This window comes from Anser brachyrhynchus, assembly GCF_964034855.1.
Source record: "Anser brachyrhynchus genome assembly, chromosome: 3".
NCBI lineage: Eukaryota > Metazoa > Chordata > Aves > Anseriformes > Anatidae > Anser > Anser brachyrhynchus.
Genome location: NC_137696.1, coordinates 107,264,240 through 107,289,884, shown reverse-complemented (window position 1 = coordinate 107,289,884; position 25,645 = coordinate 107,264,240). Strand labels below are relative to the sequence as shown.

The following is a 25,645-nucleotide window of genomic DNA, read 5'->3' as shown; positions in this document are numbered from 1 at the left end:
AGAACCTTGAAAATGCATGAATTCAGAGCTTCAGCTCTGTCGATCTTTTTTGAAAAACATCGGAGCATATTCTGCTCCAATGTATGCCAATATAAACCTAGAATTGCTTCAGTGGTGACTGTGGGACAGTTTTCATCAATGCAAGTGAAATAGTGTTTTTGTTCATTCCAACAGGCATGGATTTATGGGGAAGGAAAGGACTAAGAAAGCTAAACTGTCCAATTTGCATCAGGCAGCCTGGCACATCCCCTTTAAATTGTGTCTGCATCTGTCCCTGAGTGACAGTGACCAGTGCAGTAAAACTGAAGATTATAAAAAGATTATAAAGCAGAGATTATAACTATACCAAAATAAGCTCTTTCACTGAGGATGGTAGATGGAGACATTTGAGCAGTACACCCACGTTGCCTTTGTCCAAGTAGATGACATCAGTCAGCATTCCATTGTCAACTGATGCATTCACTCCATCATAGAAGTGACTGCATCAGTTGACAAGGGAAGACCTACTGATGTCATCTACTTGGACTTCTGTAAGGCTTTTGACACGGTCCCACACAACATCCTAATCTCTAAATTGGAAAGATATGGATTTGAAGGGTGGACCACTCAGTGAATAAGGAATTGGCTTGATAGCTGCACCCAGAGAGTAGTGGTCAGTGGCTCTGTGTACAGGTGGAGGTGGGTGATGAGTGGTGTCCCTCAGGGGTCTGTCTTGGGACCGGTGCTTTTCAATATATTCATCAATGACATAGACAATGGGATCAAGTACACCCTGAACAAGTTTGCAGATGACACCAAGCTGAGCAGTGCGGTTGGTACAACAGAAGGAAGAGATGGCATTCAAAGGGACCTGGACAGGCTGGAGAAGCAGGCCCATCTGAACATAATGAGCTTCAACAAGTCCAAGTGCAAGGTGCTGCACCTGGGCCTGGGCAATCCCAGATGGGAGTACAGACTGGGAGAACTCACTGAGAGCAACCCTGCAGAGAAGGACTTGGGAGTTCTGGTAGACGAAAGGCTCAACATGAGCCAGCAGGGAGCTTGGACAACCTGATCTAGTGGGTAGCATCCCTGTCTATGGCAGAGGCATTGGAACTAGATGATCTTTAAAGTCTCTTCCAACCCAAGCCATTCTATGACTCTGCGATTTTTCAAAAGCATCAAGTTAAATTAAAAAACAAGTCTAAGGTGTTTTGTTTTGTTTTAGTGGAACTTCGGCCTATAAATTGCATTAGGAGAGTTTTTGAAGTCCATTCTAAGTTACTGTAATTCAGTTTTCCATTAATTCATTAAGATAAATTTCAGTAGTAAAATAGTTCATAAGCATAATGCACCAAAAGTATCCCTGGCTGTATTTCCATGGAGGAAAACTTAATGAAGAACAACAACTAATAGTCTTAGGAGATTTTAAGCATGCATTCGGGGTTGCCTCTGCTTGTACCATTGGTGAATTTAACCCTGAAAATTATTTTCAGGGCACACAAGGAAGATGTATATATTATAGTTATGAACAGTTTGGCCATATAATGAACTCATTTTTAACACTTCAAGAATTATACCCACCACAACCATGTTTATTCCTTATGAGTAACAAAGAAGCTAGATATGGCTCTTAAGTGGGTCTTATGTTTTACTGCCACCTTTAGAGTTGTGTAAATGGGATGGCTAGAGAACCTTATTCTAGTGAAGAGTTTCTAGTTCCTCCCTTGTCAGTACCAAGTGGGATTTCTGTCATCGAATTGAATCTTTCTAAAAAAAGAGATTTCTAGACTGAAGTAGCCATTTCTACCTTCTGTAGATCAGATTGCAAGGGAAAAAGTCATCACATCTGCCTTAGGATGTTGATGAATTGCCCTGTGAAAGTACTTGTTTCTCTCCAGTGATACTAGAGGAAATTTAAGCAACTATCTATTAAAAAATAGAAATGTTAATTTAAAATGGATGTAAAGAATCTTTTTGTATTGGGAAGCTGTTAGGAATCAAGAAATTAGTGTCTGACTTATATGCAGGAGTGCACTGATTCTGGTATTTCTATGCTTATTTCTTTTATCCTTATTCAAAAGGATGTGTATTTCCAGACGTAAAAGTAATGCTTTTTATGTATTATTGTAACTAGAAAAACTTCTTTGTTTTGAGACCTCAGTATTTGGTGCCTGTTTTGAAGATATGCTCCCCAGAAGGGATTTCCAGAGGTCGTCCAGCCTAACCTCCTGCCCCAAGCAGGACTGGCTTCAAAGTTAGATGGGGTTGCTCAGGCTTTCAGTTGAGTTCTGAACATCTTTGAAATGACCCAGAAAAGTTGCCATCTGTGGGGGATGTTGAAGTCAGTGATCCCAGTCTTCACTTTTTCTCATCCTTTTCTTTCAATTCTGCGACAGTAAATCAGCTTCTGTGGATTTCCCATTTTGGAATTACTCTGAGGTGAGTGCAAATTCCCAAAGGATACAATTCTAGTAGTCTAATCAGGCACACTTTTGGGACATCACATTTAAAGGCTGCCATCCACTGACACTGCAATCCAAGCACATTTTTCTTTCTTGGGAAACACTGCTTTTCATTATGTGTTTTCATTCTATTTTCAGTTTAAACATGTCTGTAAAATATGTGAAGGTACAGATCTGTAGATTTTCTGTGTTTAGTTTCTGTTTCCAAGCAAGGTGGCTATCTTGGAGGCTCATGACAGACACTTGAAGAAGGCCAAAAGCAATACTTCAAGTTTGTCCATAAGACACATGTCAATAGCACAGAACTTAGATTTGTAGTATATTCCTTCAACCTATTATATCTTAGTCTTTAAAAAGTAATACTGCAGTTTCAGATACTCAACTAAATCTGAGGAGACATATACTGTACTTCCTCTGCAAAGCTGACAAAATACACATTCTGGGAACATTTTTTTTGGTCATTTCCAGATGAGGGAGAAAGGTTATTTACTGATATGCAGTCTTATGATTTGCAGGTACTACCAGAAGTACAAAATTGGCATTCTGTGATTTGGCTTGTAATTTCAGCAATTTGATTCATGGAGACTTTGTTGTCTGAGCTTTATATATTGGTTTCAGACCCGAAGTTTAGATTTTTCGATAGTAGCAGAATTCAGCCTGTTTTTGAGAACTGCTGCTTCTCAGGCATTTTGACAGATTTTGCTGAGGGTCCTACTCTGCATTTCTCAGGATCAAATTTTGCAAAGGTGTCTGCTGTGATTTTTCCTTGATATTAAGGTTACCCTATTCTGCCTGTGCTGCTGCACATTATAAATTTCTTTCATATAACCTGTGTTCCTACTGTGAGGTACAGATACTTTGGATCCAGGAACAGCTCTGTGGAGATGAAGCTTTCCTAAGAATTTTTATTTCTATTAAAGCTTACAATGTTAATATTTTTAGTAAGGCCTTTCATCTTATGTTACAGAAGGTATGCTTTCCTGAGTAGATGAGGCATGTTATCTCTCTGTGGGAATCCGTTTCGTGTCATAGCCAAAAATGGGAGTTTTAAATCTTCTATTTGGACTTCATTACGTTAGGCAGAACCTTGCAGTGCAAAAAGCCAGATGTTTTAAAGCATAAAAAATACACTCTGTTGCGTACACCTAGCCAAATTAATTGTTTAGTAAAATGTTTGTGGTGAAGCAGCAGTTAATAGAAGAGTGGCAGATGTCATACACAGAAGTGTCCATTTCACTGTGTTGCTTTATGGTCTGTTGTGACAGCTAAATGAAGCAGCTCAACAGCTGTCAGCATGTTAATGTTTTGGATTAAAAAAACACACTTGGAAGAACTTTTCTCCGATTTTTAAGATGTAATGGCTTTGCAAGCACCCTCATTTATTTGCAGATTGTTTAAAGCATCTTGTAAATGATGCACAGATGAAATAGGGGTTGACATTGGACTGTATGATAGACCAGCATGTTTTAGTTTTTTCAGAGCCATGCAACTCTGATCCTTAATTGGCCTTAGAAATTCTTATTCAGTTTAAACACCAGAAACAGGGTAGACTTAGTCGTTGTAGTAAGATAGATATTCTTTCTTCATTTTATAGTCTTTAATAAGCACAGGTCTAAGAAAAGTGTAAGACAGCCTGCTCAGCCTCAGTGATTTGCACGACATTGAAAAATCAGCTGGAGTTAATGGTAAAGATACATTAGCAAGAAATTTACTAATCTAACACTGAGGGACATCACTACAATTTCTAAAAGGAATTCAGTGCATGTTATCTTTCTCAGTTATATTAAGAATAGAGTCAGATCAACACAGGATACTTTGACAGAATAGTCAGATAACAAGTGGTGTGGTATTTATTTATTTATTAGCAAGTTTAGACACTCAGAGCCATAAGTGAAGGTAAAATATGTGGAGTACTGCAACATCTAAAAATCAGGTCCTTATTATGTTGTCTGAATTTGTCAAGGCTTCCGAACCATTTTTGATGCCACAATAGTGGCATGTACGACGAGTACATGGCTTTAGTTACCTTTCGCCTTGGAAATAGCTATGACCACAGTAATTTTTCACTAGCTTCTCTTTCATGCTCTTCCTTAATTTCCAGTTAAAGCAAGAGCCTGGCATGTGGATATTTTAACGTATATTTTTGAAACCTCCAAAAATCTGTTACTTTCAGCTTTTTTTTTTTTGATGCAGTAAGCAGGTTTCCCCTGGCAAATATTTTCTCTCACCCTTACTTTTCAGTCAAATGACAAATAAATGAGCTTTAATTACTGTTTTTGCAGGGATTGTGTCTTTCAGGTTTTGATTTCTAATTTTAAATATGGTAAATAAAATAAATGTGATGTCTATGTCAATATAAGGCAAAGGAAGATTAGAAAGTAAGGATCTACTTTTATAGCTTTGCAACAGTAGAATAAAAAGTGGAATAATGAACTGTAAATGCATCTAATTACATAAATAATGCATTTGTGTAATTGTCTAGTAGGGGTGTGCTAATGAATCAATTATTTTTAATTGTAGCATGCTTGATTGTTTCAGAAATATAATTGATTGTAATCAAGAATCAATTAAATGTTGGTAGTAATTGTATTTATCAAATTTAATATATTATTATAGTTTAGAAAGGTGCTTAGAAAAGGAAGTATCAAAGGGCTAAACTAGTGTTACGTGTGCATACCACTGGGCTGATGGAGATGGCAGTTAGTGTAAGATAAAAAAAAAAAAAAGAAACATTTGTTTTCTTCTGGTCTTAGTTTCCAATCTCATCAGATCTGTGAGGATAAATAAGGCTTTAGCCCTACTCAATATTCATAACTCTTAGCTAGCTGTATGAAACAAGGTCTGATAAAAAAATTAAATTAAAAAAAAAAATACTCCCATGTGAGACCCTTTCAAAGGGGTGAAACTTGCAGTGAAAACAGTACACCTTGCAGCAGGATAGTGGTCTAAGAAGAATTCATACCAGTTTCAGTTCATCTGCCTTCCCCAAATTCCCTGGCAAATAGTTAGCCACTTACACAGTTTATATTCTAAACTATTTTTTGCAGTAGTGTGCCATGTGGAACTGTTAGCTTTTGCCCCCAAACTAGTTATTGTTCTTCTTGCAAATAAAACTTTAATAAGTTTAATTCTAAGGAACTTTGTGTATGAGATGTACAAAAGCCATAAGGTTAGAGGGCTCTGTATGATGAAAACTTTCAAATGTTGACAAACTTCTGCTATAGGAAAATGGACACCTGTCTCACTGTAATATTTCCACAAGCGTTAAAAGCAAATTTCACATACTTAATAAAGATTAATAAATGTAACGAGAATTTGGCTTACAGAAAAGGAGTTCAGTCTGCCTTACATGACTGTCCTGGCCATACAAATGTGAAGGACAAGCACTTAAATGAAACTGATACTGTTCAAAGTGGATAGTGCATTGACCTGGTAAGTGAAAAGAATTTTGGTATCACATGCAGATATTTTGTCAATGCTGAAAACTTTGTTGGCCTTTGTAGAAAGGACAAATTTAGATGCTTATTATATAGTGGGTAGGAGAATGGATTATCTACTAATTGCATAAAGTACAAACCATATGTACAGTTCATGTTTCCATAGGCTTATGTGCTCTGATCAACATATTTGACCAGCTTGGGTACCCAGGGAAAACAGAAATCTGCACTAAGCAGTAGGCAAAACACAGAGCTTCTCACTACGAGATGCTATTTAAGGACATGGAATCTACTACGGTAGTTCCATAAAAAGAAGTATTTTTTCTCATAAGTGTGTAAAATATGTACATAGTAAATATAAAGAGTGCCATCTACTGACATGTAAGGGGAGAATATATATGTAGCATTGTCCACAAATGTGCCGACTCAATAAAGTTGTTGTTATCCTCCAAATGGCTTCAGGTGCCAGCCTGAGTCTAGACTAGCCAGGGCTTGCCTTTTCACGGCAGTGCTGTAGGGAGAGCAGAAAAGATACCTGAATTTGTGTAAAATAAAGCACCAGACTGATGTATTGAATTTCAACGGAAAGGGTTTTTTTATTATTATTATTATTATTATTATTATTATTATTTGGAAGCATCTGAAGTGTTTATTTTTTTCTGAAGCTTTTTAGTCTGGTGTCACTGGAAACCTGGTATAACCTGTGCCATACCTCTAGGTCTTCTCCTAGATGGGTCTTTTCCTTCTCCATGGGAGAAGTGTTACCTGCCCCCTTTTTGTCCTCAGGAAATTGAGTGTTGAATTCTCATTTTACTACAGAAAAGTGCTCTATCAGAATGTATCTGACTATTGCTATGAATTGTTTTCCACTTTCACAAAGAGAAATGATCAGTTCTGTGGTGGCTAATCATTTGACTAGTAAGTTTATGAACTTGAGGATGAAGAGAGTAATTGACTGCCTTCTGGAAATAAAGGTGTATATGGAAAAGAAATTACAGGAAAGACAGAAAAAATTTCAGGCTTAAAATCTTTTTTTTTTTTTCCTTTTTCTTTTGAAAACATCAGCTTACTGCTTGGAAAAGGTTAAAAAGACAAACGAAATGTTAAGAAATATTAAGCTAGGAGTGAAGAGCAAAACAAAAAACTCATTAATCCACTCTAGCACAATGTGTCTGGAATGCTGCATGCAATTTTAGTCTCCCTGCTTCAAAAAAAGATGTTACACAAAGGAAAGAAAGGTAACAAAGATGATCAGAAGCTAAGGCGCTGCTACTGTACTTGAGAGGATCCTACAAAAAACACAGAAGGAAGGAAATGGTTGTTTACCACAACTTACAGTAGAAGAATTGGTAGGCAAACAAATTAAAAAAAAAAAAAAGTTAAGGTGTACAGATGAAATGGTGGAACTTGATGCCATAGGATGATCTGGGAGCCAAAATAACGGTCTCCAAAACAGACTAAAAAAATGTGAAGAATACTTTGCCTGTCAAATTTACCATATCACAACCTTTGACTCAGAAAGCCCTTTCCTTTCTAACTTGGGGCATCCAACTGTGTGGGTCCAGGAAAGGTTGCTTTATTCTTATTCCATTTCTTTTATTTTCCTCTAGTTATGGCCTACTGGAGCTAACAGGAAACAGATTATTCAACTAGGCGAACTTTTAGTCTAACCCAAAGCAGAAGGAACCAGAAGATGTGGCCTTGCCTCTTACCCTGTGTCTGAGACTCATGCTGTTTTCTCTCTCTGCTCTGTTTGTAGCCGAGAGCTGAATAATTTATTTATTTATTTATTTATTTATTGTTACCTCAGCACAGCTGCCACTGGGTGCCATTTGGGATTTCTACCCACAGACTCTGCTTAGGGTATCCCTCAGGAAGAAGGGAGGTGTGCCCAGAACAAGATCCATGGCTCCAATTTGTTGCACAGGTACCTAAAATAACTAGGGATTATAGGGCCAGTCTTTCAGGTTCCTAAAACATTTATTGGATCTATCCCTCAATTATGACCCAAAGACAATATTTGGCAGTTCAGCTGTAAATTTCTCTTGAGGCTATTTGTTAAGTTTGAAAACCCAGAGGAAATTCTCTTAAGTGAGGTATTTTGCTTGTAAGATAATATAACACAAATATCATTGTTCGTTTGACTATATTTCTATGCAAATATGTTACATTATTTCTATTAGATATTTGAAGTAGAAAATTATGTACAAAAATTGCAGACTTTTGCAATTAGAGCTCCTCTAGCTGTCCTCACTTTCCTCCTGGGTACCTGTCTACCTTTCAAACATGGTATGCCAGCTCCTGCATTTCTATAAAAGCTTTGGTCGTCAAAGTAATTTTCCTTGTTTATAATTTTTGCTATATAATTTGCCTCCCATTAAATGTCACCATTGGCCCATGTCAACAAATAGCCTTCAAAGCACTAAGTAGCTCTTTCCATCTCCACTGTTTCTTTCTTCAGTAATTCTTTACTATTTAGGATGTACTGAAGGACCCTGATTGAGGAACAATGTATATGTGCAGTCTTCAAGCATAGAAAAAAAAAAGCCAAACAAAAATAGAAAAAGGTCTTTTTTCCAGTCAGTCAACAAAGCTAGCAACATGCCAGTTTCCTAAATTGCTTGCCAGTTATGTACTACAATCTTTTTGCTTCCTATAATATAAATATGTTTGTCCCTAACCTTGTTAGTAGGGTTCCTCCTGTGTTCTATAACCTGAGTTTGATTTCTGGAACTTTTTTTTTTTAATCCTGCTTGCATACATGCTAGTGTCACAATATCAATTGAGGATGGCTTAACTGAATGACACTGTCTGGAAAGCTATTAATGTCCTGATGCAGCTGAGTCTTGTGCAATTGCACCTGGAGATGAGAAGCAAGCAACATGGGAATGCTGCCCTGATATCCCCCCTTTCTTTTTTCTTCTCATTAAGTGGTGGCGCATGTCTAGTGTGAAGAAATGTTCTTAAGCAATGTTAATTCTATGAGAATGAAATCATTTGCTTGAGAAGAGCAGCTGAATGAGAAATATCAGTCCTTGCAGTGCCACAGTGCTACGCCACTAGACTGGCAGGTCACACTTTGGCAAACACAGAGCTCATGCATTTCTCTCAGTGATAATACTGTCAACTCCAATTTAGAGCAGCCTGTTTTAATGCAGGGTTTACCAATAATTTGTAGTGATCAGAAGATCAATAAGATTCAGCGTTCACATTCAGAATGAACAAGTAAGGTGGCCTCCTGGGGGCTCCTTTCTCTTCTTTGGCTGCGACAGCTCTGAGTCCTCAAAGTTGAATTGATGTAATTTTAATTTTAGGATGTAAAAATCTGAGCACTTGCTGTTTTTAAAGTCAGCAACTCATGAAAGTAAAATCAGGGTGCTGTGTCAGTGATTGAATTTTATCTCCTTGTTTTTCAGCCTTACAAATGCAAGCAAACCCTGGCTAATGGTTCCAACTGGTAGCAGTGGCATGCTCTGCCCTGCCACAGCAGGGCAGCTGTGTAGCAGTTTCTCCAGAGCTTGGTTTCCCCTGTGGGGTGACCTCTTTCCTATCTCACTGAGATAAATTCTCCAGGATTCTTGACCTGATCTGATGGAGGTGGCAACCAGGCTGCAGTTTTTAAATCAGTAGTCTCCACACGAGCACACCGTCTAGCACTTATTGTGCCTTTAAAAATGAAATAAACCACACCCCTGAAATCCAGCCGTGGCTTTGGTCTCTTCTGGCATAGTGGCATTTCATGCAACCTGTTGAATTAAAGAGATTTTTTTTCCCTCACCTTATCTAATTTTTATGTATACAACACTCAACTTGTCCATAAATACACTCTCAAAGAAGCAAGGTATTAAGAATAAATTGCTGAGAGCTCCAGTGAGAAGTGTGTCGTGTGAAATCATGGAGGAAAAAGAGTCAGCAGCTGTTGCCGTGTTACTAGGAGAAAAACCCTTTCACACTGAAACATAAAGATAACAAAGAGGAAAACACATTTTAGCCCTCCCAATCTCTAGAATTCCTTATTTATTTATTTTAAATGAATAAACCATGTCTGCTTCTCTTAGGTTGTCATTCTTTGGTCTATTGCATCCCTCCTAAAAAGAAAGCATTGAGATGAGATCCACACTTGATACAAAGCTAGTACTGATTTAAAGAAAATGATAATAAATGGTATTAGAGAGAAAATAAGTTTGCCTGACAAGACATGTTAATTACTTGTAATAGTTGTCACTAATTTTAGTCCCATAGACTGGTTGGTGTATATAAGATTCCTCCAGTAAATCACAAAGTCACTCAGGTTTTTGGTGTATTTGCAAATATTTATGATGTTTATCTTTCATGCACATGAAATACACGTATGTAAATATATGTGTGTTTAAAAGAAATAACACACCAACTGCAGCTTGTGGTGTATCAGTGATACAAAGACATTCTTAAACTTTTGTACTTCTGGATAGTCAAGGAAGCCAAAATAACTTCACATTAGCAATTTTCTAAGACCTAGGCATTTGTGAACAATTTGGAAGATTATTTTTGCCTTACGTGAATGATAGTAGGTACAGATTGTGGTAAATTTGGTGTGTTACTGCTGAGATTCCAGTGTTTCATAAACCCTAATGCATACAGACTCTGGATATGTGAATTTTATTAATATTCCTCAATTGACTCCTATAGGCATGAATTATTTGAGGTGGCATTGCAAATTTTCCCTAGCTACTTAATAGCTGCTCAGGAAAAACTATTCAGATTCTGCTCTTGCCGAGGGAGGAAGCAGACACATTAATCCACTTTGCTTACTTTGCAGTTATTTAAACTTATTATTTTGGAGATGATTTTTTCAGAACTTTGGCCTCGAATTGCTAAAAGTGCACTTCTGGAGGAGCTTTTATCATTGTTTCAGATGTACAGGAAATGATATTACAAAGAATTCTGTTGCTTGCACATCTCAGTTTTTAAGATTCAGGTAAAAGCCTGCCTGAGCAGAGCAGGATTGACTCAATGTGGCCAGAATACATAGCTTGCCTATTGAGGGCTCTCTGTGTTCAATATTTCTGAGTCTTTTCCTGTCCCTGCCATTTGTTGTGCTGACTGTTTTCAAGTGCATAACTGCTCCCAGTAGCCTGTAATTGCAAGGTCAGTTTAAGGTGAAGCTGTGCCTTGTTTAGGAAAAGACATGAACAGTCTGTTTAGGCCATATGTTGTTGCCTTGTCCTTTTCTTGAAACCTTTGGGTATCTCAGCATGTTACGTACAATGATTAGGAGCACCAAAATCTTTCAGAGTACATGATTGAGGCCAGCTTAGCTTCAGTGTAATTGGCAGCTTCGTGGTGTCTGTTCCAGCTTGAGTCTTAGGTGGCATAGTAAGAAAGTAATTGTGATCTGGTATTTGATTTTGAAGGTGAACTCCTCCACATTCCCTCATTTTTTTCTTGCTACCTTGTGCACTTTTATTGCAGAGAATAAAACCCACCAGGTATTTATTTTTCTGTTTATTTACGAAAGCATCACTTTTTCCATAGCTGTGGACTTGGCTTCACTACATCAGCCAACAGCTAGTGTCTGAAGGATATTTTTTTCTTTAAGAATCAAGGCTTTCTTTGTCATGAATGCAAAAACCAGGAAAGGGCCAAGCTATGTAAGGATCCTGCTTTGACAACCAGGTTGCTTACAGTCTTCCAGTGATGTTCAGTCTAGACGTTCCCTCTAACTATTAATTTGGTTAGAAACACTTAGGGACAGGGATCTATTATTTCCTTGCTGAAAAAAAATCACAAGCTAAAGCTTTGTTTTAAAACCGATTAGGGTTGCTAAGTAACAGTCTTCCCTAAATTGAGTGTCTTCCTCAACAACTAATTCCAAAGTCTTAAAAAGTGAGAAATTAAAAGCAAGATAAATCTTCCTCTGTCCATGTGATTAACAGATATTTGGCGTTAAACTTTGGTCCCACTGTTGTCAATGGAAAAAATTCCACTGGCTCAATGACATGAGTAGTTCTCCACTGATTCTCATTCAGTGTAGAGAAATGTGTAACATAACTTACCTATTTGGCAAATTCTGTTCTTTTCAATGAACTAATTATTAGAATTTCACAGGTTTCTTCTGAATTCTTATTTCTGTGGTGATTTTGTTTGTTTGTTTTTGTTTTCTTTGTTTGCAGAGAGATCTTGACAAATGAGAGGTCTGGGCAGTCGCTATCATATGAAATGTAACAGGAGCAGGTGTTGGATACTGCCCCTGGGAAGGGGCGTCCCTTGGCTATATGTACAAACTGGGGGCCGAGAGGCTGGAGAATAGATAGATGTGGTAGGGACCCCACGTGGAGCAGGGGCAGAGAGTGACTGTGAAGGAGCGGTGGAGATGAAGCATTAGGGACTGACCGCAGCCCCTATTCCTCTGTGCTGCTTGGTGTGGTGGTTTTACTCAGGTGGGCAGCCAAGCTACACCACAGCCACGCTCTCACTCCCCCTCCTCCAAGGGGAAAGGGGAGAAAATATGATGCAGAGGGCTCAAGGGTTGAGATAAGGATGGGGAGGTCGCTCAACAATTATCGGGACGGGCAAAACAGACTCAGGGTAGGGAGAGAGTAAAATTTATTGCCTATTACTAACAAGCTAGGGAAGTGAGAAACAAAGGAAAGAAACAGAAAATGCCTTTCCCCCATCCACCCTCTTCCACCTTTTCCTCCTGAGCGGCGCAGGGGAATGGGGGCTGTGGTCAGTCCCTGACGGTTCGTCTCCGCCACTCCTTCACGGTCACTCTCTGCCCCTGCTCCACGTGGGGTCCCTCCCACGGGATGCCGTCCTTCCCGAACTGATCTTGCAGGGGCTGCCCGTAGGCAGCAGCTCTTCAAGAACTGCTCCCACATGGCTCCAAACCATGGGGTCCATCCGTCAGGAGCAAACTGCTCCAGCACGGGTCCCCCACGGGCGGCAGCTCCCCCCAGACCCCCTGCTCCTGCGTGGGCTCCTCTCCACGGGCTGCAGCTCCGGCCCGGGGCCTGCTCCTGCGGGGGCTCTCCATGGGCCGCAGCCTCCTCCAGGCCACATCCACCTGCTCCACCGGGGGCTCCTCCACGGGCTGCAGCGTGGAGATCTGCTCCGTGTGGGACCCATGGGCTGCAGGGGGACAGCCTGCTCCACCAGGGGCCTCTCCACAGGCCGCAGGGGAACTTGTGCTGCGTGCCTGGAGCACCTCCTGCCCTCCTGCTGCATTGACCCTGGGGGCTGCAGGGCTGCTTCTCTTGCATTTCTCACTCCTCTCTCACAGCTGCTGTGTAGCAGGGTTTTTTTTGTTTGTTTTTTTTTTTTTTTTTTTCTTCCCTATCTTAAATATGCTCTCATAGAGGCACAAACAACATCACTTTTTGGCCCAGCTCTGGCCAGCAACAGTGCCCTTATCTAACATGGGGTAGCTTCTGGATTCTTCTCGCAGAAGCCACCCCTATAGCCCCCTGCTACCAAAACCTTGCCACATAAACCCACTACACTCAGGGAAGGGGGTGGGAAGGAGATAGAAAAGGGTGGATGGGGGGAGGGTGGTTTTAGTTTGATTTTAGTTTTTTACTGTTCTGGTCTGTTAGTAATAGGCAATAAATTACATTAATCTCCCTATGCTGACTCAGTTTTGCCTGTGACAATAATTGTTGAGTTACAGTCCTTATCTCAACCCTTGAACCCCTTTCCATCATATTTTTCCCCTTTACTTTGAGGAGGGGGAGTGAGAGAGCAGTTATGGTGGAGTTCAGCTACGCATAAGGGTGAAACCTCCACACTCATTCAACTGCATTGTGACGCAGAAGTTGTTAAATTATCATTTTCTCCCTTCAGATTTAAGTCACTGAATGTTGTTTCATCTCTAAATGTAAATTCCGTATAGGCAGCTCATTTTTAAAATGAGGCAAAAAAAGCACTGTAAATCTAGATCCTCTGTCTTCTGCTCAGTAAAAGTAGCAAACTGAGAGAAACCTCTCTTGTGAGTGCAAACTGTATTGTTGCTTCATAGAGGTATTTTTTGTGTTAGGATCTATTAGACGCGTTTTCTAATGTTACGGCCGTTTATCCGAGTGATTCAGATTGTATCAGTAACCAGCTCCCTCATTACTCACTGTTCCATGAATCTTTGTCAACTAAAACACTTAACCACTAAGGATTTTCTGTTCTCATTCATCAGAAATATCCCCAGATCATCAATTAAAAATATTGATGAGAATTAGACCAAAAATGATCTTTGAGGAACCTCACTACTTAGTTGCCTAATTAATTAATGTTTTCCCAGTCACTTGTTTTTCAGATGTGCAGGTAAAGTAGTTTTGAATATTTATAGTGTGTGTTGATGCTTCTGTGTACTGCCATTTTTAAAACAGTAAGATTACCAAATCAAGATGTCATAGTACCAAGTCAGATTTATTTACTTATTTATTTTAAAATCCAAGTACTTCATCAAAAGAAATGTTTTTAATATCCAAACTCATATACTGTCAAAAAATGCTAATAGTTCATTTTACAAGATCTGGCTAATGTGGAACTTGTTGACAAAAGTTGTTCTAATTTTTAGCATCTATTTCTTAGTTGATGGTCTCTATTGTTGAATGATCTATTTAGATATTTTAGGAGCCATATCAAAGAAGTTAGACTCTAAGTACTTATCAATGACACTTTTTTTTTCTTTTTTTTTCTTTTATATTTGTGCAATCTCAACTGTGGATCCAAATTTACATTTCTGTAATTGGGTAGAAATCATCTAGTTTTTCAAATTATGTATTAATAATTTCCAAATTATTTGAGAAAGTCATGTCTACAACATTCTCTGTTGTGGGGCACCTAGTAATTTATATGTGACTTGTTATCAGTTTTCACTAATACTTCTCTAATTTTTGTATTCCCAATATACACTTATTGTAATAACTGCTTAAATTTTTCAAAAACTGGCTCACTGAAACGTTCTTATCACATTCTTTATTGTTTGGTGCGCCATATACTGGTCAAGCAACATAAAGAATCATAGAATCATAGAATATCCCGAGTTGGAAGGGACCCATAAGGATCATCAAGTCCAACTCCTGGCACCGCACAGGTCTGCCCAAAAGTTTAGACCGTGTGACTAAGTGCACAGTCCAATCTCTTCTTAAATTCAGACAGGCTTGGTGCAGTGACTGCTTCACTGGGGAGCCTGTTCCAGTGTGCGACCACCCTCTTGGTGAAGAACCTCTTCCTGATGTCCAGCCTAAACTTCCCCTGCCTCAGCTTAACACCGTTCCCGCGGGTCCTGTCACTGGTGATAACAGAGAATAGGTCACCTGCCTCCCCACTCCCCCTCGCGAGGAAGTTGTAGACTGCGATGAGGTCCCCCCTCAGCCTCCTCTTCTCCAGGCTGAACAGGCCCAGTGACCTCAGCCGCTCCTCATACGTCTTCCCCTCTAGGCCCTTCACCATCTTCGTCGCGCTCCTCTGGACACTCTCCAACAGTTTAATGTCCTTTTTGTACTGTGGTGCCCAGAACTGCACGCAGTACTGGAGGTGAGGCCGCACCAGCGCAGAGTAGAGCGGGACAATCACTTCCCTCGACCGACTAGCAATGCCGTGCTTGATGCATCCCAGGATACGGTTGGCCCTCCTGGCTGCCAGGGCACACTGCTGGCTCATATGCAACTTGCTGTCAACCACAACCCCCAGATCCCTCTCTGCGGGGCTGCTCTCCAGCGTCTCATTGCCCAGTCTGTATGTATAGCCAGGGTTGCCCCGTCCCAGGTGCAGGACCCAGCACTTGCTCTTGTTAAACTTCATGTGGTTGGTGATCGCCCAGCTCTCCAATCTGTCCAGATCTCTCTGCAAGACCTTTCCACCCTCATCCGAGTCCACAAACTCCTCCAAGTTTGGTGTCGTTGGCAAATTTGCTCAAAACACCTTCTAGTCCTACATCCAAATCATTTATAAAGACATTGAAGAGGACTTGCCCTAAAATGGAGCCCTGAGGGACCCCATTAGTGACCATCAGCCAGCCAGGTGTGGCCCCATTTACCACAACCTTTGAGCCCTGCCCGTCAGCCAATTGCTCACTCATCGTATGTTGTTTTTGTTTAGCTGTATGCTGGACATTTTGTCCAGTAGGATCCTATGAGAAACCGTGTCAAAAGCTTTGCTGAAGTCCAAAAAGATCACATCAGCTGGTTTCCCTTGATCAACTAGATGGGTGATTTATCATAAAAGGAAATCAAATTTGTTAGGCAGGACCTACCCCTCATGAACCCATGTTGGCTGGAACCAATGACTGCATTGTCCCCCAGGTGCGCTTCAATAACTTCAAGGATCATCTTCTCCATAATTTTACCAGGCACTGACGTGAGACTGACAGGTCTGTAGTTGCTAGGGTCTTCTTTCTTACCCTTCTTGAAAATTGGCACGACATTTGCCAGCTTCCAGTTGAATGGGACCTCACCAGATTCCCAAGGTCTTTGAAAAATAATTGAGAGAGGTCCCACAATGACGTCAGCCAGCTCTTTAAGCACCCTGGGATGAATCCCATCCGGACCCATGGACTTGTATGGATCAAGGTGGAGCAGCAAATCCCGCACACGTTCAGGGTCAGTTGGGAGTTTGTCATTCCCACCGTCATGGTCCTCCAGCTCAGGGTACCCTGGGTCCCGAAGCCCATCATCAGCATTGAAGACAGAGGCGAAGAAGGCATTAAACGTCTCTGCTTTGCCTATGTCATTGTCTGTGAGGAGACCCTCCCCATCTAGTAGCGGACCTATGTTTTCCTTGGTTCTCCATAAATGCAATGTAATACCTCTTTTTTCAAGTCAGACGCTACAGTTAAAAGACAGTGATTAACTCTTCTTTGGTGTGTGAGGCTCAGGATTGAGTTACCTCTTTTGGATGCTGAGCATGCTCACTAAAGAAATTATTGTGTACTATTTTTGAAAGCTATAAATATTGAATGTTTTCCAGATTGTTGTTAGGTATACAAGTGCATTTTTTGACGCTCTTGCACATCGTTGACAGCTATTAAAGGAAATTTTTGCCTGTTTTCTAGTGATAGTTTCTATTTGGAAGAAGTGGAGTGGATGTCCTCCCCTATCCCATCTTTGGTTTTGTGAGTCAAACTTCTCATATTCTAAATTATCTGCTGAAAAGTTAATGTAGACACAGTGATGTACCATGTCACCGATAATCTTCAATTTGATTGAGCTTCAAAAGATTCAATTATGATCCATTCCACTGGGCTTCAGTAGTGTTTCCCATACTTTATTTATTTTTTCTCTGTACATGAATAATTTCAATTCCTCTGGCCCATTATGTAGGTAGATAGTGTTAATGGATGGGCATTTTTTTTTTAATTTTTATTTTTTAAAGTATGTTCCTTCATAGGTTCAGTATGACTGGTTTTATGTTGTTTGAGACCAACGTAACACAGTGTTTATGCCATAACTATTCTACTGAATGAACAACCTTCTGGTTACCTGACCATGTTTATTCCCTCAGAGAGTGAGGTTTTACAAAGACAGAGGACAACTGAAGCAAAACCTACCTCTTGGTACCCCACCAACATTTTAGCTCAACCACAGATTGCCTTACAGATTTAGCAAATTCCTTCCTTTTGAGGGAAAAGGAGCATATATGATATGACTTTCCAGATAATAATTTCCTTAAATAACCCTAAGTTCTTCCAGGATCAGTGAAATGCAGGTTGATAGGACATTAGAGGTGCCGACAGAGGCTCATTGCCAGAGGAATTGCTCTTTCTCACCTTTACACTTTCATTTCTGGAAGGCAGAAAACTCTCCTGCTTGTTCATTAGCACAGTGAACATTATCTCCACAAGAATACTTTCATAATCTCATTGTGTGTCTGTGCAATTTGAACTGGCCAGTAGATGAGTTCTTTCCTCCAGCTGCTTGTTGCTTCTCTTCAGATGCCTCATTCAGCACATTATTGCTTAGGTCCATCTGTGAAGACATACTTTCAGTCCTCCTCCTTGGTGTATTAATGACAACTTGCAAATTGACATTGTGATTGGGTACATTAATGAAATAAATAACTTTAAGATGCATCTTCAGTCTTTTGCAAACTACAAGTGCAATACATTGTCACCAACAATATGATCATTAGAACACCTTGACCTATTTCAAAATTGTGGAAATAAGAAATACGTTCATTATTTTTCCAAACACATTTCTGACAAATGAATGATTTGTCTGGAGAAATTAAATTGCACTTATTTCTGCATGATTTCCAGAATTACTCTGTGAACATATAATTTCTTAAGATATACAAGAAGTAAAAACTTTACAAGAAATAAATCATCCATCAGATATCAATTATACGGTATTTTATTATCTAGATAATAGCAAGTCTAAGGTGTCTTGTGAATTTAAAACAAACTATTAAGTAATTTCAGTAGGGGCTTCCCCATTATTTTCTCAGATTTGTGCTTTCTCTTGTACTAGCACTGACCTTTAAACATCCACTTTTTATGTTTTGACCAAAACCAAAAAGATCATTGCTTTTATACGAAAAGAACTTGTAAAACATGAATCTCTCTTCTCTTATTATGATGTGTTTATTTGTGATCTACTGTAGTAATTTACAAGTGTGCTTATGAGAGGACCTGCACTCACGGGCATAAAACTAGCTAGGCAGAAAATCCTGGTAATGTGAGAAAAGAACTTTCTTCCACTTAATTTAAATGCAATGTTGAAATGAAACATTAGTACAAAGAGATTTAAAAGTATCGTATTTTCGAGATTGAGTTATTGTCATATTGTGGTAATAATACACCGTTTTCATAGGTCATCAAACTCATAATGAAAAGGATTGATTAATTTTGGGAACCTATACAGAAAATTAAGGCTATTTAAAGTATTCATGACACAGACCCCTGAAATAACAAGTGCCTTATTAAGAAGAAGTTCTGTTGCTAGGAGACAGTAACCACAGTGTCAGAATAACATGTTTTTATTTCATATAAGAAATGCTTTTTAATGCACATAGTTAGATAATGAGCAAGGAGAGCTATGTGATATAAAAGATTGGGCGAGCGCTTAATTTGTGAGATGGAAAGCCAATAAAAAGTGCAAGTCTTTATACCTGAATAGTGTCGTGCGCCACAAGAGCAGACTGGTGTAGATCTGTTTGAAGTTTGACTAGGAGTAGGTAGACAGCCTGCTCCAGAGTACTCAGCTGAAGTAATTCCAGTTCATAAATCAAATAGGAATAAATAAAGATAATACACAACTTTAAAGGATGAGGTGTTTATACAGCTGTTTAATCTTGCTGATACATAATCAAGTTAAGCATTGGAAAGAACGGTGTGAGTCATTATGCCATGTAATAAACTGTCTAAAAACAAAGTCTGTGAAAACAGAGAGACAAGAAGGATCATCACTAGAAGGAATATGATACTGCATTATAGGAGATACATAGAAAGCTTTGGGATGACCACAACTAAAGAAATACCAAAATAACAGGTGCTTTGTAGAAACAATGTCTTGACTAATATCCACAAGTTGCCTTAACTAGAGAATTCTGGGAAAAATAAATAAATAAAAATCTAAATACATGGATTGAAAGAATTTGACACAGAAAGTGTGATCCACCTCTCTAATGTATAGTCATAAAAGTGTGGCAGAGGTGCTGGCTTGTTGAACTGTGCCATGGCAGCATCCTAAATCTCACCCCATGCTTTGATTGTGTACATATTCTCCATGGTGGTCCAACTTCCCCAGTTTTGCTAGTTTTTGGGACTCCTAAAAGCAATGCTGACAGCTCTCAGCTGTATGCCAAGCAGACACGGACTTGTGCCTTTAATTCTGGTACAGGTGGTAAGTACACAGGCTTTGGTATATGAGTTGTTCATACAGGAGGAGATATTTTTTAACAGAAGCATCTTGTCACTCTCCCAAACCTGTGTTCTATATCTTTCCATTGAAAGCAGCCTGTAAGCTGGATGGGCACAGAACTGGCTAGATAGCAACCCCCAGGTTGTTGGTTCAGGCACACTGAACTGCTCTTTAGTGGTTCTTTCTTAAATTCATTCAAATTTTATACTGATTAAAACAAAATATTTATTTTAAAAAGTGAATCTACATTTTGAGAAGTATGCCCTTGCTAAGTCATTACTTTAATTATTTAACTAGTGCTGATTGCATATTGTATCAAAACTTCCCAAGATTTTTGTGACAAGCTGTGCTTGGCTGCTATCAGTAGCTGACACAATGGGGCTCTGCCCTCTTACCAATAAGAGAGTGTGGGTGAATAGCATAAAAATGATTTAAAATATTTACTTCTGTTCCAAGTTTGTATATTGTCCCCACCACCACCATCTACTTTGTACATCTTCCTTTTTGCAAAAGGCTTTACTGATAGAATTTTTTGTAGAAAGACCAAATGTTAAACACATGTAAGTCAGAATTTCAGCTCTTACAAATGTAAAAGTGTTCTATTAAGGTTAACCTTTCAAGCAACAGAAAAAGAAATACAGCCTGATATTTGCAGCCAATGAAAAGTAATAAAAGTGCACATTTTGTATGTAAACACTTTTTTTTTTTTTTTTTTTTTACTTCCCCAGGATAAAACTATATAGGCTAAAGGCTGATTTATAGAAATTGCTCAGTGAATAATGAATACATTTGTGATTTATATGAAATCATAAAAACTGTACGCTGCTTCTGGTTAATTCACAAAGGGCAGAAACCAACAAAATACAAAGCATAATTAATTTGAATAATTTATTCCTCTGTAAAGTCAGCCATTCAAGTTGAAACACATTTCCATCCCACTCCCAGAGGCTTTATGCCCAAATTAAGGAGCAGCCAGAGGGGACGTGCATTTTGCACATGATCAGAACATCACTTGAAAATAGACTTGGGACAAATTCTAGTTGGACTGGATTCCCAGCTAAGGGCCATGCTGAAAATATCCTGCACTTTTTCTCTGCCGGTGCTAATGGCAAAAACTGAGGAACTCCCCTATTCATTGTTCAGTGAAGCCTTTGGAAACCTTTCTGTTTGATTCAGATGATGCCTGAGAATGGATTCCTGCTACCGGATCATATATTTTGTTTAGATTTATCTGCCTTTGGTCTAAGCTCAGGTACTTTCTAGAGCTGTTTATAGGCTCACCATTAGCAGATAACTGTTAGTGGGTAAGAAGAATGCCCTTCACTATTTAACATGTTTCTACAGAAGCTGTTGTCCATCCAGAAGCCAATCACAAAATTCCCAATCCTTCATCAAATTCCGATATAATATATATAAACTAATACCAAAGCAAGGAAATAATTACAAGTTGTAAATTCAGGTGTTTTACATTGATCTGAAATCATGCTGCAATACTATTGCCTTGTCCTGTTCCCATTAAGAGCAGCAATGATTGTACAAAGTTAGCTGTGTCTTTTCAGTCCAGTTTACAATGAATACATGGAATTTCCTGAGCAGAGCAGGAAATAAATAAATAAATAAACAAACAAACAAATAAATAAATAATCCTATTTCAGAAAAGTCGAGTCATCTTTGCTTCCAGTCCTGAGCTCATGGGCATTCTTCTTTTCTGATGCCCCCTGGTAAATCTCCACGTTTGCTGCTTCCATGCTCAAACTGCTGCAACCTGCTCTCCATTTGCAGGCTGTTTTCATGGTCACATAGCATAGCTTCTGCTCAGACCTCGCCGTGCTTGTCTGTACCCAAACCATCGGTTCGTGTTCATGTTCATCTCTGGCTTGTCATGAAAAACTAAGTGGGAAGATTTGTTCTCTCCAAAGTTTCAACTATCACTGCATATGAGGGAGTGTGGTTGCTACCCCTCGCTGATACTCTTGATGACTGAATTCAGTCAGGTGTGTTTCAGAAATGTCCATTAACATCGTTAGCATCAGGACAGGAATTGCACGGAAGCCTCTATTCTCTAACACGTAGGTGGGACTTTCAATCAGGATTCAGATTATGCTGTACTGAAAGAGCAGCTGTACTTGGCAAATAATTTAAGTCAGGTTTGGGAAATAAGCCCTCTGAGGGCTCATAAGAACAGCATGTTTTTATTTCACAGTTTTTTTATTTTTTATTTTTTATTTTTTTTAATCAAAATGTCTATGTCTATAATGCAGAACTGAAAATGAATGAATTAGCAGAGCAGAAACATTATATCTATGTAGAATAGATAAGCGACGGAAGGGTATTTTGAAAAGAAACAACTCACTGAGCAAGTCATGTAGGTGCTGCTGTTTTTAAAAAATGGTTTCTTTATTATAAATAATTTGTATTATTTTTTGTAGTCAGTGTTACTTCATTTAGGCATATAGCTATGAAAAGCAAAAAATAAAATTAAAAAAAAGTGTCCTAAATATGTTGCCTTATGTTTCTCTTTTCTGCTGAGGTCAAGTTCATTATTGAAGCTTGGTGACTGTTTTTTCATAGTGCCACTGCCAAATGACATTAAAATTACAAATACAGAGCTAGATTAAAAGAACATGATTAAGATTGCAAAGTCAGGAAAAATCATAATTAAGGTTGCCTGTGCAATTTTAACTCAGTTCCTGTGTGCATATCCATCCTGATAAGAGTGTTTAATTACATAGCCATGGTCATTTTTTTTTTCCATGGGGCGCTTTCCCAGTCAGTGAGCAGCACCAGTCCTGAAGGAAAGTAGCTATTCAGAACTGATTTTTCTCCCTGTTTTAGTTGTTATATATCTCCAGGCCTCTCTCACTGCTGGCTAGTCAAGTCTTGTTAAGGAGAAGGAATTACTAACTTCATTGGGTCTCTTCAGCAGTGTTTATCACTGTTGTATTTCATGAGTCTTTCAAACAAGAATGTATTCATTTTCACATGTGAGAAGCTGGTGTTATTACGTTTTTATAAAGGGGAATAGAGATACATTTTTGTGATTGAAGTTTTTTGCTATTTTTTATTCAATTTGAGGTATTTACAACTTGGTATTTGGGTCAAATGTGATGCTACTAAAACTTAGTGACTTCTGTGCATCTCTTCCATCACATAGCTTCTCCTGGATGTCTGGGGTTAGTAATGAGGATGCAGAGTCAAGGTCGCTGCTTTCTGACCTGGACTTGAGATGTCCCATACTGGCCCAGAACTGTGAGTACTGGGGAAACCTAAGGCCAAAATAGATATTTGAAACTCTGAGTCTTGAATTCTCTCCTGAAAGTGTAGGTAGTGTAGAAGCTTTCAGAAGTTGATGGTCAGAAGGTGATGGATACCATCTTTCAAACAGGAGAGGAATAGCTGTATCTTTTCTGTCTAGTATGCTATCAGTCACTTCTCACCTAGACTGACATATGGGCTCCTATTTCTCTTCTTCCTGGGGGTATGCAAACCTCTTTGATACCATAAGGAAGTGCTCTATCAGAAGATTATGTTGCAGACAGAACATCTTACTGACTCTTCTTAAAACGGTTACAATTTTATGCATAAGATTTTTTTTACTTATTGTTGTCCTGGGTTAGAGGACAAAATAGAGGAAGTAATAAGATTATTTCACGTAAAGATCAGGATTATTCCTATTTCACTGTATTGTAACTGCCGTATAAAAGAAGTTCCTTAACTGTAACAAAATACCTGACTAATGCTTTTGACTGAACTACCCTTGTTCCGTCTCCCCCAGCCCCTCAGAAGAACTCAAATTCAAGACCAAATACCCAAGTATGGGCAAATAAATGCAGCCTGAGGCAGAAATATAAATGAAATGGTTTTACTAAAGCCACAAACTCTTGAAAATACAAATTTCTGATGGAAATTTTTAGCAATAGTTTGGTTGTCTCTTGTTTCAGCCTAGCCTTTTTTTTTAAACAGCTACAGTAGAATTGAAAATAAAGTTTCTGAATATTTGTTTTCCTTACTGGAATTATTTAAATTACTTCATTATAAGAACGGTGACATTTTTAGTGTTGCTTTTCTTTGTGTATTATGAGTTGGGTCCCACTCATTTTTCCTTCCTTATACAAGAAATCTTTGCAGAAGTTCACAAAAGATGGTAACAAGTTTACATATAAGGAATTGATTTTATTTTAAATATAGTATTTTTTGGAAAATAGCTGCTTGATTCTATTTTTTTTTTATTTTGCAAAATTAAGAAATTATAATTTAAATTGATTGTGAGAACTGTAATAACAGATAAAATTAGAAAGGACTTAACCAGAAAGAAAGGAAAATAGAAAATACATTTATCTTCTGTCCTGTTGGGATTGGGTTGGTACCAGCTTGGTATTCACCAGTTATAATTTTTGTAAATCTTTCATTGACCTTACTGACAAGAACGTTTTGAAGTTCAGTGAAGACAACTGTGAACTTTCCTGTACCTGGAAAGGAAGAACACCTTGAAACAGCACAGGCTGCGGACTGCTGGCTGGGGAACAGCTCCAGTAAAAGAGACCTGAGGGTCTTGGTGGGCCACAAGCTGAACAAATAAGGTCAGTGGCATCCTGGTCTGTATTAACAGGACCATAGCCATTAGGATAGACAGAAGTGATTAACTTTCTTTACTTGGCACTCATTAGATCACATCTAGAATATTGTATCCAGCTTTTGTGCCCCCAGAACAGTAAAATAAGGATGAAATAGATTTAGTTTAACACAGCACCCATGTAGTTAGGGAGCTACGGGACGGGTATGCTTGTCCTGTAAGGACAGGATGAGGGAAGTGGACTTGTGTAGCCCAGAGAAAGGAAAGGCTTGAGGATACCTGATAGCAGCCTTCCAATATCTTTGAGATTCCAAGAAGTAGGAGCCAAGTTCTTCATCATGGTGCATGGCAGGAGCATGACATACAGTGGTGTGATGGATGCACACATGCATGTACCACGTACACCCCATTTCGTGCTAGCAGTAGTCTGCTTCAGGCATTGCTGGTAATCAGGCCTAATTGGAGACACGGATATTGTAAACTGTATTGCCTAAGGACATGAGTCGCTGTGCAGAACTGGTATATTTGGGACACTAGTGATAAGAGAAAGAGAGAAAAACAGCACTTTCTGCATGACTATAAAAGGAAATTTGACTACAAGTCAACAACTTTATGCTGTAAATACTTGAAGCCACCAGAGCCCTTTGAGCTCTCCTGTATGGCATTGGGCTGCAATGCAGCGATCTCCCCTTGAGCAGGGACACCTCTCAAGGTTAATCCTGCAGGTTGAGAGATCCCTTACCCAGCATCTGATGTTCACAGCAAGGTAAGTCACATTTCTATTTGCATGCAGCATTTCTTTATATTGAGCTTAAGTGACATTTTATATACATTGAGCTAGCTTAATTATTAGCATGTAGTAAGTAGTAGAGGGTTTGACTGATGTTTAACTATAACAGAGTGCTTGACTGCCATCTCTGCTTAATCATTGATTCAGTTCAATAAATTTATTTTGGTTAACTTCATGATGAGAACTTGTTTATCCCACTCACCTGCAACAAATGGGCATGTGTTAAAAAAAGTAGTATATGACTGGGAGTAAGACAAAATGTTTTTCCCCATGAGGACAGTTCAGCACTGGAACAGGTTGTCCAGAGAGACTGGTAGAGACAGAGTCTCTGTCTGGAGATATTCAGCACTGGGAGAACCTAGCATGATCTTATAGATGACCCTGCTTTGAGCAGTACATTGGAGAGACCCCTGAGGTCCCTTCCAACTAGAATTAGTCTATCATTCTATCACCTTGAATGAAAGTATAGTTGCAGTGTTCATTCCCTTGGCATTGCTGTACCAGTAAAAGTTTAACACACCTGTATATCTGGCAGGATATATGACTTAAAGGTCCCGTAGTGAAAGAAA

At 39.0% G+C, this 25,645-nt stretch overlaps 1 long non-coding RNA gene across 1 annotated transcript in view; it reads left to right on the top strand.

Moving 5' to 3' along the window:
* Nucleotides 1-1,202: 1,202 nt before the first annotated feature.
* Nucleotides 1,203-25,645, top strand: part of LOC308193274 — a 98,671-nt gene continuing 74,228 nt past the window's right edge. The window contains exon 1 of the long non-coding RNA XR_013949507.1: nt 1,203-24,293. This is a non-coding gene — a long non-coding RNA (uncharacterized lncRNA). The remainder of the gene's footprint in view (nt 24,294-25,645) is intronic.